The sequence below is a fragment of the Phodopus roborovskii genome, unplaced genomic scaffold (assembly GCF_943737965.1).
Source record: "Phodopus roborovskii unplaced genomic scaffold, PHOROB, whole genome shotgun sequence".
Taxonomy (NCBI): Eukaryota; Metazoa; Chordata; class Mammalia; order Rodentia; family Cricetidae; genus Phodopus; species Phodopus roborovskii.
The window spans coordinates 7,138,927-7,154,440 of NW_026126408.1; the positions used below are offsets into that span (position 1 = coordinate 7,138,927).

General features: G+C 41.4%; 1 protein-coding gene across 8 annotated transcripts in view; it reads right to left on the reverse strand.

Moving 5' to 3' along the window:
* The window catches only part of Pum2 (pumilio RNA binding family member 2), a 74,545-nt gene extending 60,051 nt beyond the window's left edge, over positions 1-14,494 (reverse strand). For 6 of the 8 annotated variants that reach the window (XM_051181676.1, XM_051181671.1, XM_051181675.1 and 3 more), the window contains exon 1: positions 14,331-14,494. The gene's annotated coding sequence lies outside the window, so the exon portion shown is untranslated. The remainder of the gene's footprint in view (positions 1-14,330) is intronic. The other 2 variants (XM_051181673.1, XM_051181672.1) reach the window with 1 other exon arrangement.
* Positions 14,495-15,514: the final 1,020 nt, after the last annotated feature.

A 15,514-nucleotide genomic window follows, 5' to 3' on the forward strand; every position in this document is an offset into this window, starting at 1 on the left:
CCCAGATGATTGGTATGTGTAGTTTCTTCATTCCCACATTGCCCAAGCCAGGTATCCAGGACCATGCAGCCAATATTATAATAATAAAACAAATTCTAGTTCAGATATTTGGTAGTTCTAGAACTCTGAACAAACTGATGTCTTTCATCTATGTTCAGACAGTAGTAGTTAGGCAAACATTCAAGACACTTAGCAAAAGAGCTTCAGGGGCTGAAAAGAAGGTCCAGCAGTTTGAGGACCAGAGTTCAGTTCCTGGCACTGCATCAGACAGATCACAACCCTGGCTCCTGGGGCCTCCTGATAGCCCCCGACATGCAATGCTTGAACAAACCCAAAGTAGACAAATTATGAAAATAAAATAACACAGGAATCTAGAGAGCAAATAAGCTTTCTGACTTAGTAGAAACACTAGATTCATTAAGAGTTCTTACTGAGCATTTCATCCAACTCATAGTTCAATAGGCCTTTACTAGACTTACTGAAAAAAATATATAAATAAATTCAAATATGGTCATACTTGTCACTTTAGTGGATCTTGTGTTTCCTAGTAATCAAATCCAAACCTTTCTACTATTAACTCCAGACTAAAGACTATTTGCAGGTAATAGAAAAAAACTGAACAAAGTAACTAGAGAGCCTACGCATAAAAGAAAGATCCAGCAGAGTTTTGTTTTTCCTTCCAGTGGTTTCTTTTGCTTGCTGGTTTTGCTCAAGGGCAAGCAAAATGGGCTTTAAAACTCCTATAGCAAACCTACTATCATAAGCCCTAAAGAACTAAAGAACAATTTGGAGCAGAGCTGTTGTACAACAAGGGAAGGAGGGAGCAAAGCAGGGAGGGGGAGGGCAGGGAAGGGAGTAGAAGGGGAGGGAGTGAGGGAAAGAAGGAAGGACACAAATTCTGCCTTTGAATTAAAATACACATGTAGATGACCATGAAACTACAGGTCTAGAACTGATTCCAAGAAGGCTAATTAAGGATATAAGAATTAAGCAAATTTCTGCTGCTGACCAGAAAAATCATGGGAATTTAGATTTTTAGTTAGAACATTCTCCACAACAGAATCTAATCCTCAACACACTAAGCATAAAGTCTGAAATTCAGAAATGATGTAAAGAGAAAAACCAGTATCAATTAAAGACAAATTCTGAAATCAGGCTGTGCTATCTATGCCTTAAGAAGCTCTGTCGAGACAAGGTTTAGCTGTGCAGCCCTGGCTGGCCTGAACTCAGATCTGCCTGCCTCCCAAGTGCTGAGATCATGCCTAGCTCCACCACAAGCAACTTTTGACTCCACTGAGGCGTTGTGTGCCTAGGTAGAACATGAAAGATACCATCTATCCAGCACCACCCACATGGCAAACTAATCCAGGAATAGAGACTTCCACTCCATACATTTTCCTGGCTTATTAAAACCACATTGGGAAAAATAAAGTCAATAACTTATCAGATACACCAGTCCAAGGCAAGAGTATAACTGCCTTACCTAGACCTGATACAGAGACTAATACCTAGCACTGATATCCCAATGACCTGTGTGGGGTGGGGATGGGATCGAGTTCAACAGCCAGAGAACTCTCCACCTTCCTAGGGGGTTCAGCTTGGTTTGGCTCCTGATGTTGACAAGGTCTGCCATCTGCCCATCAGTCTGGACCTGCCACCAACCTGTCTGTTAATTTACCTAGGCCAATCCTACCCTTAGCTTTCTTAGCAGCTCAGTTCTGACCTTTGCAGCCTGACTGTAACTAGTAGCCAGTAGTTTCTCCAACTGAGGTTATTTGCCTCATCAATAGACCACCCTTAGCATTCCTATCAGGCTCCCAGCTTTAGCCTCCCATGCCTCCTTCCTTGAAACTCTGCCCTTTTAACCTCTGCGGCTATTCCGTAACCCACATATATAAAAATATACACTATGTCATTTGAGAGATTATTTATTTATTATGTATACAGGGTTCCACCTGCATGTATACCTGCAAGTCAGAAGAGGACACCAAATCATATATATGGTTGTGAGCCACCACATGGTTGCTGGGAATTGAACTCAGGACTTCTCGAAAAATAGTCAGTATTCTTAACCACTGAGCCATCTCTCCAGTCCAGTCAACTGAGAGTTAGTGCTAATAAATAAGATTGTAATAAAATAATGTGTCAAGGAGAGCAACTGCTACCATTAAAAGTCATCTGTGTGTACACCTTCCACTCCATTCTCTGTGAATTTACTGTTAAATACTGCCTGATACTGAAAAGACACAAATACGCTTGTCTGTGTTCCCAACAATGTATTCATAACAATTCAACCAACATCAAGCTAAGGGATGACAGAATTATGAGATAAAGTAACTATCAACTGTACAAGATGAAGAAAAAACATGCTCTAGTACATGAATCTAACTGATTAGTGTTAACTTGACAGACTCTAAAAGGGACCTCTGGGAATGCCTATGGGGGACTGATCATCTTGATTGCATTTACTGAAGTGGGACTGACTCTGATTCTAACCTACAGAAAATAGAGCAAGGAAGCTAAGCATAAGAATGTTTTTCCCTATTCCCTGCTTGTGGGTATTATGTGGAATTTATGCTGATGTTTTGACTCCCCTACTATGATGCACTGTACCTTTCACTTTCTCAAGCCAGGGTATGGTGTTGCATACCTTTGATCCCAGCACTTGGTAGACGGAGGCAGGCAGATCTCTGTGAGTTCAAGGCCAGCCTGATTAACACAGTGAGTTCCAGGATAGCCAAGGCTACACTGAGAAACCCTGTTTTGAAAACAAACAACAAAACCCTTTCTCCTTGAAGTTACTTTTGTCAGAGTATTTTATCAAAGAACTAGAAAAGAAACAACAAATATAAAACTACAACAGTTAAAAGAAACTAGAGCTGGGTGTTAGTGGCGCATGCCTTTAGTCCCAGCACTTAGGCAGAGGCAGGTGGATCTCAGTGAGTTTGAAGCCAGCTGGGTCTACAGATGAGGTTCCAGGACAACCTCTAAAGCAATACAGAGAAAAAAAAAAAAAAAACAAAAAACCTAGAAAGACAACCAATGGAAATGCTAAAATGAAAAAATACTTCTTTCAATGTCAATTACTGACAGACAGGATAATAAATGGGCCAATAAAACTTGAAAGAGATAGGTTTTTTTTTTTTTTTTTTTGCTTTCTTGAGACAGGGTTTCTCTGTGAAGCTATCTGGAACTCACTCTCAGACCAGGCTGACCTTGAACCCACCGAGATCCGCCTGCCTTTGCTTCCCAAGTGCTGGGACTAAAGGCATGTGCCACCACTGCCTGGCTGATGCAACACACTTCTAATGTTGTTGTATTTCAGTATGTTTAGGTGCACTACTACTTAAGACACTTGTTCAGTCCTGCTGCACATGGCACAGGTTCACAGTTTGTGGTCATTTAGACTAGAAAAGGATCTCATGTTCGCAGCTGAGTCACCCAGTACACATTTCAGTATTGTATGTCCTGGTGGAATCTGTCACTGAGTGGTGCAGGGTTATCAGTCTTCCTCCATTTTTATTTTATGTTTTACTTTTAAAAAAAACTTACAAAACTATGTATTTGTTTGGGTAGGCACACATATTACACAACTGTGGCAGTCAGACAGTTGGGAGACATTTATTCTCACATCATTTAGGTTCTGGGCAGCCTTGGTAGCAAAGTATCTTTACCCACAGAGCCATTTTCCTGGCCCCTGTTTTTGATGGTGAGTTAAGACAAAGCCTGGCCAGCCCTCCAGCCCTTGAACTGATTGTGCAGCCAAGAATGAGATGACCTTGAATTCCTGATGCTTCTGCTTAAGTGCTAGGATTAGAGGTGTGTACCCTACTGACAAACCAGCTTCAAAAAGGAAACTTTTAAAAACAAGGTCTCTGGGGATGGAGAGATGGCTCAGTGGTTAAGATCACTTGACTGCTCTTGTAGGGCTGGAGTTCAATTCCCAGCAACCACAAGATGGCTTATAACCTTTTGTAACAGGATCTGATTCCCTCTTCTGGTGTGCATGAAGACAGGGCAGTCATATACATAAAATACATGACAAAAGATAAGGTCTCACCAAGAACAGAACAGCATAACTGATGTAGACTAGTGCCTCCAATTATAAAAGATTGTACCTAAAACAGCTTTAAACCTAAACTTTAAGAAAGTAACTAACAAATCCAAAATATAGGTATAAGGGGAGAAATTAATTATTTCACTGACTTATCTTCTAAATTCTATAATGGGGTAGAGAAATCAACTATTATGTAGACCATAAACTCCGTTGTAAAATATTATTTTTAAGGTGTTACATTTGTTGAACTCTGTAAAGCTGTGTTACTTTGCCTAAAACACCTAGTTGATCTAATAAAAAGCCAAACGACCAATAGCAAGGCAGAAGAAGAGATAGATGGGTCTGGCAGGCAGAGAACAAATGAAAGGAGAAAAAGAGCAGAAGGAGCAAGAGAATAAGGGGGGAGGGGGCAGCCACCCAACCAGCCACGGTTTTAAGAGTGAAAGAAAGATGTACAGAAGAGAAAGGTAAAAGCTCACAGACAAAAGGTAGATGAAATAAGGCCAGGCATTCATAAGAATAAGCTTCTGTATGTGATTTATTTGGAAGCTGGGTGGTGGGACCCAAAAGACCAAAGAACAAAAGACTAGAAAAAGATAAACAACAACACTTGTGTTTGAGTTTTGATTCTCACTAACCAAATAGAAAATGCTTTGAGAAAACAAATTTTGTTTGATACGATACTAGTAACAATCTTTTGTCTTAAACAGAATGCAGTTTGTAAAGATGACTTTTCTCAAAGTTAAATCCACTTCCAGTTTTGGTTAATGAAAAATTTCCCCAAAATGAGTACAAAGTATTTTGACTTAAATTTTAATCAGTCAGCTTTCCCAAGAGTAGTCAAAGGAATCTCTCACTAAAGTTTATGCTAATCTAATGAAGTTGAGATTATATTCCTACAAATTAAAAAACGATAGCATATTAATATCGTGTTAATAGTGTAACACGAAATATGTTAATAGACAGTAATTCAACAGCAGAGAAATCAGTATAATCAAGACTTCAAAAGCCTCATGACCTTTCCATAACAAAGCAAACCATCACTGAAGCAATATTATCATTTTAATATCAAGTTTACCCTCAAAAGGCTTACATATTGAAGGTTCAGTTCCCAAGGTAGTGTCCAGAGTTGGACTTTCTGGAAAGTGACTAGATATGAGGAAGGCCCTGGTTAGTACACTATTAAGATTCATGATCTGACCCAATTATTGGGGGCTGAGACCATCAGAATGTGGGTCCTATCTGGAGGCTCAAAGGTAATTCAGAAAGTGCCTTTTAAAGACTTGACTTCCTCCCCTGTCCCTTTCCACTCTACTCAGCTTCCAAAGTTGCCAGGTCAGTGGCATTATTCTACCATGAAGCTGCTGCCTCTCCACATGCCCAGCAACCAAGAAACAACCCATCATGGAAAGAACATAAACCATTCATTCCTCTTTTAAATTGCTCCATTTATTTGACACAGTTATAGAATGCTAATAACAAAGTTGATAACTCACTCTTTAAAAAAAAAAATCCTCAGACCTAAGTATTTATTCTGGGATGTTTGCATGAGGCAAAACTCATGCAAACAGCACCCATTAGTAAAACAGAATTAACTATTTACCTAGTAGTGCTTAATTAAGTTCCCTCTTCAATACATTTAAGACACAATGTTCTCAAACACCCAGTAGTTATTTTGTAAGCTCTGACACATGCTTTAATCCATCAATCAATGTGGTTTGCTCATTGAAATGTGAGAAACCTATAGACTTTAACCAAGTACCACCACAGCCTTTTCTGTGTTGTTGTGTGGGGGCTGTTGTTAATAGACATGTGTAGGCCAGAGGCAAATGTTAGGTTACCTTGGCACTCCAGCTTTATGTATTGAGACACAGCAAGAGCTGAACTTGAAGTCTTTTAAGTTCATCAATTCAGCCAAGCTATCCAGAAATAAATTTCAGTAATAGGCTTGTTTCCACCTAGTCCCATAAATAGGGTTGTAGACATGCATGACCATGACTGGTTTGTTATGTGGGCTGTCCCAGAACCTGAAGCCAGCTCTCCATCTCCCACCATAACTTTTATGTAAACATTAACACAGAAACCCAGTAATATTTCTAGTAATTTTCAAGACAACTTAAAAGATAAATGTTTTTATATGTATACTAATTTTTTCAAATAGGCTAAATAAAATAACTGATTTAACATTATAATGGTTTGCAACATTATAACAACTTTGTAACAGTTAAAAGCTTTAAATGTTATTATAGTTCATAAACTAGTATAAAATACAGTTTATATAAATCTTTGAGTTGTATAAAATATATAGTTTGTATAAATCTTTGAATTGAACAAAGGAGTCTTTTAGGTAATGATAAATTATAATTTTAAAAATTCTCACACTCATATAAACTATGAATTGCTAATTATCTACTTCTCAATAACTGTCAGTGAATGAAATAATCAAGTATCCTAAAGATGGCAAACTGAGGCTAGAGAGGTGGCTCAGTAGTTAAGAGCACTTCACTCACTGCTTTTCCAGAGGATCTAGATTTAATTCCAGCACCCACATGGCAGCTCACAATCATCTCTAACTCTAGTTCTGGGGGATCCAACACCTTTTTCTGGTTTCCTCAGGCACCAGGTACACACACAGTGCACAGACATACACACAGGTAAAATACTTATACATAACCAAAAAAGAAAAACAAAGAAAACTTTAAATTTTATATTGTAGCTTTTAAAAAACTTTAATAAAATCTTTTTTAAAAAAAGAGGAGGGTCTGCCCCTGATCATGGGTCTTAGTTAGAAGGCCTGGGCAGTCTAAGGGACCTCTGACAGTGGAACCAGGGTGTATCCCTGGTGCACAATAGGACTTTGGGAGTACATTCCCCATAGAGAGATACTCCCTTAACCTAGAAGCAGGAGGGAGGGCCTATTCCCCTCTCCAAATGACAGATTTTGTTGACCACACCTGGAAGGTACCACCCTCCCTGTGGAATGGGGGGTAGGGGTGGGATGGGGGGTGGGCATGGAAGGGACGGAGGAGAGGGAACTGGGATTGATATGTAAAATAAGAAAAATAAACCCAAGTTAAAAAATAAAAAAGAGGGTCTGAGCTGGGCAGTGGTGGGGGCACACCTTTAATCCCAGCACTGGAGAGGCAGAGGCAGGCGGATCTCTTGAGTTCAAGGCCAGGACAGGATCCAAAACTACAGAGTGCCAGGATTAAAGGGGTGTGCCGCCACCACCACCCCACCCCTCAAGACTAGTTAATAAATTCTAAATTGACTAGCTAACTTTTAACCATATAAGATATAAAGACTAGAATTCCATACCCAAGACCCATATTGTAGAAAGAAGATCCACTCAGGTTGATTCCCCCCCCCCCCATACACACAGAGTAAAGTGAAAATTAAAAGAAAAATGTAAAGTATGAACACCTTTCAATATTCAAGATATAACTCTGCTTCCTGACAAGGCAGCTGCCTGCCACTGCAGACATGCCTTCCCCCATGATAATGAAATAATGCAAGGGCCTATGATTGTCAAAAATCTATGATTTTGAATGGGTCTGTGATGTTAGAAGCTCCGTGACCTTGGAAGAAAAAGCCCAATTTCAGCTGCATACCATGAAGGACAATGACACCTACCACGCCGACTTAAGTTACCCTCTAAAAATAGCCAAAAAGGGTTAAAACATGGCAGTTTGAACATACCAGTGGGGGCAAGTAAAGTATCTCTTTGGCAAGCCAAATTTGATTGTGAGGGGATTCATTGGTAGATCCTGGCTTTGAGCTAAAAGGGAGCACCTTTTTGTTTACCCAAAGAGGATCACATAATCATCTGATATATTCAGTTTATGCTAATGTATTCCATTTCACCATACCCAGAACTTCAGCTGTAAATACTGGCCCCACAGTAAGAATTTCCCCTGCTGCCTCCCCAATCTTCATTCTTGAGGAAGAGTTCAAATATGTTGGCACAAAATGTAAGGAAAGAAAATACTTGCACATACAGAAAAATAGTTCATTCCCAAAGTTTGTTTAGGTAAGAGTTTCTTAGTTCTCATTCTAATACATACATACATGTCATGTCTTTGTTCAGGAATAGTCGTTTGTGATTTGACTGTAATATTCAGACTAGGTTGGTACACTGATTTCTTGAAACTAACATTTGGAAAATTAACACAAAATAAATTTCACGGGGGGGGGGGGGGGGGGATTATACCTGTTCCCTGGAGGCAACTTTATTTCCTAGCATTACCATTGAAAGGAATGTTTGTTAGAGAAGGCACAGAACTGTTAAGAGGTAGTATCTTCAATGAAATTCCAGTATTTTTCTCCAGTCAATTCCTCAAGGACAGCTTAAAAATCCATAGCAATTTTAGACTGGCTCCAGGATGGTAGTTAGTCTAAATTCTTCCTGAACTATAATCCTGGGTGTGCAATGTCTATATACAAATTAGATGAGTCTGTTACTGTGAGCTCCTGTTGCTCCATTCATATCTATCAGTTTTCTCCAATCAGTCACTAAATGTAAATCCCTCTAACTGAATAACAGCTCTTGACTACATTGGTGTCTCTAAATCTTTTTGGTTTTTTTGTTTTTCAAGACAAGGTTCCTCTGTGTTGCTTTGGAGCCTGTTCTGGGACTATCTCTGTAGATGAGGCTGGCCTGGAACTCATTGATCTGCCTTCTGAGTGGGATTAAAGATGTGCACCACCAACGCTTGGATGGTGTCTCTAAATCTTTATTCCTATCACCATTATTATGTGTGTACACAACAAAAGTGTGTGGATGACTCTACCACAATGTTCGTGTGGAGGTCATAGGACAACAGGTCTCTTCTTCCACCTTTACATGGCTTACATGGCTTGCACGGAAAAAAACCCTCTTTACTCACTAAGTCATCTCACTGGCCCTAACTTCACTGATTCTTTCCAGATTCAGCTGTACTTTATGCAAAGCTTTTCCTGATCACTATATTCTCTACCTCACTCAGAGTCCACAGTCACTTTTGTAAAATCACCTCTCTGACAATTAACACACTGCACTAAAATCCCCTTCCTCCACAATATAAAATTTCTTAAGAGCTGGGCAATGGTGACACAGGCCTTTAATACCAGCACTTGGAAAGCAGAGGCTGGCAGATCTCTGCTGAGTTGAAGGCCATCCTGGTCTATAGAGCAAGTTCTACTAGTTAGTTCCAGGGCAGCCAGAGCTGTTACAGAGAAAACACTGTCTCAAGGACTCCCCCCCCCAAAACCCCACCTAACAAGAATCACTGACAACCAACATCTAAAGACAGTGTAGATCAAGACCAACCTACATTCCCCAAACAAATGTGTGTCTGATAGTGTACCTTAATGAAAAGATAGGAAGGACATTTCAGAAAACAAATAACTACATTCTTCAACATCCCTTGAATACTTTCTCAAGAAGAATTCTGAATTTAAAGTGACAATTTATTTTTAGCAAGAGCTCAGAGTACTCCTCTTTTGCTGGTGTAAAAGCCACAGAATTTAAAATTAAAGTACTTTGTTTCCATTCTTTGAAAATCAATTACAATTGTGCTTCAGTCAAAAGGTCCAAGCCAGGCACAGGTAATGCCAGCATGTTAGTCTCAGGGGGTTCTAGACCAACCTAGGCTACATAAAATCCTACCCATACCCTCTACCCTACTCCACCCCATCTACCCCCCAAAATACAAGAAAACAACTGTAGGAAAAATTGAGGCCCATTGTCTAACTTCAGAACTTCATGCAGAACTGTGAATAAAGATTCAGATTTTACTACAGAATTTAAATAAAAAAGTACAGGTAAAATAATATGGAGAAGTTCAAGTAGCTTCTACCAGTATCTAATTTTTGTTTTTGGAAATAGAGTTTCTCTATGTAGCCCTGGCTGGTCCTGAACTGTGAGGTACACTTGCTTCTGCCTCCCTAATGCTATGATTAAAAGGGCGTGTGCCACTGCTGTCTGGTGGGGTTTTTTTTTTTTTTTTTTTTTTGAAAGTTAACAAAATCATAAAATTCAATCTATTGTTTCTCTAGCTTACAGTTTTGACAGCCTATTACAGGACTACACGTAAATTAACTGCCTCTATATTTCACTTAGCTGTCTGTATTATCTGAATAAAACCAACTATACCTTAGCTAGAGTCACTTATCCCCCCCAGTAAGTCTTTTGGAAATGTTGCCAAAGGCACTTAAGAGTAAGGCCCTAACTTCAGATCTCCAAAACCTACATAAAGCCACAATCCCCAAAGGTCCTGCGATGGGTGGGAGATAGAAACAAGAGAAACTCATAAAGCTCCAGTAAGCCTGTTGTGTGCAATAGCAAACAAGAGACTCCGGTTGCAACATATCATATGTTATCCTGTGATCTCAACACATGTACTGTGGCACATTCATTTCTGTGTTCAAACACTCAAACATACACACAAAGAAAAAAACTTGCTACTCTTGGCAAGCAATCAGGCTTTTTTAAGGACTATAAATACAGAAATAATACTCTTCTACTTTCCCAATCCTACCACATTATATATCTGTTGGCAGTCCGTTACAGGTTTTATTCCAAGGATATCCAAACTTTGACAAGTGACACAACATTGTCATCTATGAACTTCATACTTGAGAACACAAAAAAGTATTTCATAATGTCTTTAAGTGAGTTTAAGGTTGCACTCATAATTATTCTTGACCACATGCAGCTGATGAGCCAAGAGTTGGACATACCTGATAAGGCAGTGCTGAGTATATGGTCTTGTAGTGTATCAGAGCATAGCCAAGTACACTAACAACAAATTTCAGGGATCCGTGTAGAGCCCAAGCACGTATTTTGTCAAAAAGTAGGGGATAAATACCTTGTTTCTTTCTGTCCCACTTGCATTCAATTAAAATATAATGACACCTTTTGCATTTGATATTACTTTACTTTTCTGTGGATGGGAGCTAGTGTGGCAGGCCCATCAGGTGGACACAGCTGGATGTTCCTCAGTACTCTATAAAGTCTAAAGTGAAAATAAATGACTGGATTAAGATTACAGTAGCAGCTGGGCGGTGGTAGTATTAGCCTTTAATACCAGTGCCTGGGAGGCAGAAGCAGGCTGGTCTATGTGAGTTCAAAGTCAGCCTGGTTTCATTTCAGGACAGGCTTCGAAGCTACACAGAGAAACCTTGCCTTTAAAAAAAAAAACCAAGTAGCTAAACTTGAAGAATGGGGCTAACTCCTTGTCAACATGCTTGAACAAATCACTTTAAATTTCTTAAGCCATTTTAGACTCAAAAAAGGAGTCAGGCAAGCACCAAACAAAACTACCCTTTAAAAAGTCAAAGAAATATGTGTCCAGAACTCAGTTAAAATTTAAAGTGCCTATAAGGTGATACTTGTTAACTAGGTAAATCCTAGTTCAATCTCTTGAATTATACTGGAAGAAAAAGTATCACCTCATCTCTAAACATACTATTTTCCGAAAAAATTAAGAAAAAGCATTGTAATTCTAGTGGTTTATGCGCTAGAAAGGTTTGAAAATACTTTTATGAGTTCACATTTCAACCACAAAGCAGTAATTTTTAAAAAACTGACATGTCACTATAAATAGAAGTATCAGACCATTATAGTTTGAACATTTTTCTACTGCACCAGAATTCAGAACCTACTGAACTAAGAGGCAACTTAGACTGATGGTAATTCAACAATCTCTGCTACTGATAAAGCTAAACATAGTCACAGGTAGCATTAGACACCTACTAGACAATACACAACTACTGTCTTCTCCCATAGAAAGAAGCTGTCTATCCTGGTTGGCCTCATGAGGTAGAACATGTTTTATGCAGGGGATATGCTCCCAAGAAAAAGGAAAGGGTCAGCGTTGTTTTTAAATTCCCTCTTACATTTCACCTAACAGAGAAACAAGGAGAAAAGACAGTAAGTGTAAGCCAGACAGTTTTTATGCCTTCTTAAAAGTATGAAATAAGGTATCTATTTAATGTAACAAGCTAATTTACCCACCTACCATGGCAATTTTTTATTAACCTGTTAGTAAAATGGTCTCAAGCTGTGAATGAATGCAGGTTTTTCAAATATGAAAAATACTAAATATTTCCGGTTTAGAAACCCAATGAAATTCTAAATTAGGAGACAAGAAGATGTGACTACAAGATACATGAACCAACTTCCATTTCAGATTACTACTTAAAAAGAGGCAGGGTATGTACGTAGGTCGTAGAGCACTCACTTTAGTAGGCACAAGGTGCCTACTAAATTCCAACTGCACTATTGTACACACACACACACACACAGAAGCAGTTTTAGTTGACTAGAAGTTTGTTTCTGGATGTCATACCTGGCCTAAATCGATTACTATTTCTGATAACTTGGATAAATACATACTTAAAAGACAAATAATCTCAACACTAGAAAGATTAATAAGCAAATATAAAAGGTTTCAAAGGAAAGAAAATCTATGTTTTTGTGCCATTGCTCTTAAGTTACTTTAAAATCTTGCACAGGCATTGCAGCTTGCAGCAGCCTAACAACCTGAGTTCTATCCCCAGGGACCACATGGTGGGAGAAGGGAATAGACACCCACAATTTGTCCTCTGACCTCCATGCATATGTCACAAGCACAAATACACGGACAAAAAGTTACATAAAAGCGCAATGTAATTTTTAAGAAAGTTAATTTAAAAGCTTACTAAATACTGAACCACCTAAAGGAACTCCTGACTCAAGACAAAGAAAATTTCATTAAAAACTAAACAGCTTAGATTGTCTAAAAATGCTTAAAAGTACTCATGGCAATCCCACTTAAGGTAAATCAGCTAGACTGGGACACAAAATAAGTAAAACAAAAACCCCTGAATGTTGTAGCAAGTTTCTGAACTACAAAAAGTTATTGTAACTTTTTCGTGTGGAAGAGCTGTGCTCCAAAACACCAAGACAGCATCACAAAACTTTGTTTCCCAGAAAATTAATTTTAAAGAATTCTTTCAAGAAGGAACATGCTGTCAATTATTTGACCATTCACATGACGTAAGTCATTTATAAAAATCAAGATATTAAGAGACTAGCAACAGAGGCTTGTTATTAACCAATTAAAAATATCCATCTTAGTATTTTTAAAACAGAGCATTCCTGACCAGAATTTTCTCTATCCTCCAGTTCACGCGGTCACATGGTGAATGAAGAGTCACGAATCTAAGCCATGAACAAGCTTTTAGCATGCCAAGGTTAACTCCTTAAAACTGCTTTCGTGACACGCAGTATCTTTCCAGACATTAGATCCTTTTAAGCATTTAAAAGTATTCCCCCTAGAACATTTACAGAAAACCTTCTTAAAATCTGAAGGAACTGTCAAGGAATTATTTTGTCTTCTTGCACATAAAATGTCTGCAATCCATTCCCTTCCCCAAAAGTCCAAATGTGTTACAGAATAAAATCCTAAGTTAAAAACAACAAACAAAAACCAGGGTTTCTATAGCTGTGTTCTTGGAAAGAAGCACCAACTTCACACGTGTTTGGACACCAACTCTGCACCGTTTATCCACCCCCCACCCACCCCCCCCAGCGAAATCTCACCGTATTCACACCCCAAACTAAGGCTCAAATAATTTAAAGTCGCTGATTTGGCCTTCGGCTTTAAAGTTACACATTCTTCGGAGCACCGAAAGATGTTCCCCTAACAAAAAAATACCACGTTCCTTACTAAGGCACCTGAACAGGTCGAATCCTGGCCCCTACTTGATTTCACATCCACGTCCGTCTGCCAAGGTTTTCTTGGACGCTCGCAGGGCTCGAGGAACAAGCCCCATCCCGACCCCCGCCGCCCACCCGCCCGCCCTCCAAACTCCTTTTTTTTTGTTTTGTTTTTCACAAAACCGCTCCTTTCCGCTTCACCCACTTGCAACTCGCACGTTTCCCTGGCTCCATCGTGCTTCTTCCAGACTGCGGGACCCCAGGGGTGAGGCTGGAAGGCATTCGGCTTTGGTCAGCAAGGCCGCCGAAGCGGGTCCGGCCGGCCAGCCAGCCAGCCAGGCGCAGGACGCGGGAAGGAAGCGGGAAAGCAGCGAGCTGCGCCCCCTCCCCCGCCGGCGCACACCCCCTTCCGGCTCCCCTCCCCCGGCGGCATTGTGCGAGCGGGGCCCAGGCCGCAGCCCGCCGCCGACACCCGCCCAGGCTCGGCCTGTTCCCGCCCGAGGCCTGCTCCCGCGGAGGCCGCCACACAAAGCCCGGAGCCGGCCCCCGCGGCGCCCACGGTCCACACGGAACGAGCGCGGGCTCACTTACAGGGCTGCTGCGGCCGCGCTGCCTCAGCCGGAGGACACCGACCGTTGGGCACCGGCGGCGACGCTCTCGGCCGGCCGTCCTCCCCCTCCGCCTCCGGTGGCGGCGACGTCTTCTTTCTCCTCCTACCTCCCTCCCCCCCACCCCACCTCCTTCTTCTCCTCCCCCTCCTCCTCCGAACCACCGAAGTACCGAGGGTGAGGCACAGAGACTCACAACAACATGGCTGCCACCGCCGCCTCCCCTCCCCTCCCTCCCCCGCCCACCGGCCGCGCGCAAAGCACTGCGGGAGAAAAGGGGAGGGGTGGGGGAGCGCTCACCCAGACGCGGCGCCTCTCAGTGAAGTGCGTAGCTTCTCCCGCGCGGCGGGCGTGCGGGGGAGGGGGAGGGAAAGAGCGCGGCCGAGGCTCTGCGCGTGCGCATTGTCGCGGCGCTCTTCTTGCGCGTGTGGCCGCCATCAGGCGAGCACTGTCCGGCCTTTACCTTGTGGGTTCAGGGCAGGGCTTCGCGCTCGGCCGCTGGAGCGCTGTTTCCGGGGTAGATCGATGCCTCGTAGAGTCAGGGTGCTGCAAACCCCTGACTTTCTATTTGAGGTTAAATTATTCATCCTCCACTTCCTCCCTGATACCTATCTCATTGTTCTCCCCAGACTGTGCAAACCCTGCTGCCCACGCCCCCAAACTTGGAGTGTGTCTAGCGCTACACTTCCGCTATGCGGGCACCTGCAAGAGCTGCACCTTAATATAGGCCCCTGCCGTTCACCATTCAACTCCCCTTTTATATAGATGTTGGTTATTTAGGGGTGAAAATTTTCACCCCGCAAATGTCTGTCTACTGTCTAGTCTCCTAGTGACTTCTCAGTAAGCAAGTGTTGCCAACTTCCCGCAAAGGAAGAGACCCGGGTACTGAGTAAGCACAAAGGAAACTAACTTGCTCTAAGTATGAAACTAAATATTGTCTTATCAACAGTTTACAGACACCAGACCTAACCTTGTGAGGCATGGCTTCCTTGAAATCTGCAGAGAATAGCAATGACTCCAAAGATTTGGTCGCAGTCATTGGGACCACTACCTATCAGCAGCTGTCTTGGACAGCATAGGCACTTGTGGGACCAGATCTTGATGGCTTACCACTGGTTTTGACATTCCCGTACTTCATAAATATCCAGGGCCTTGGAATTGCCCTGT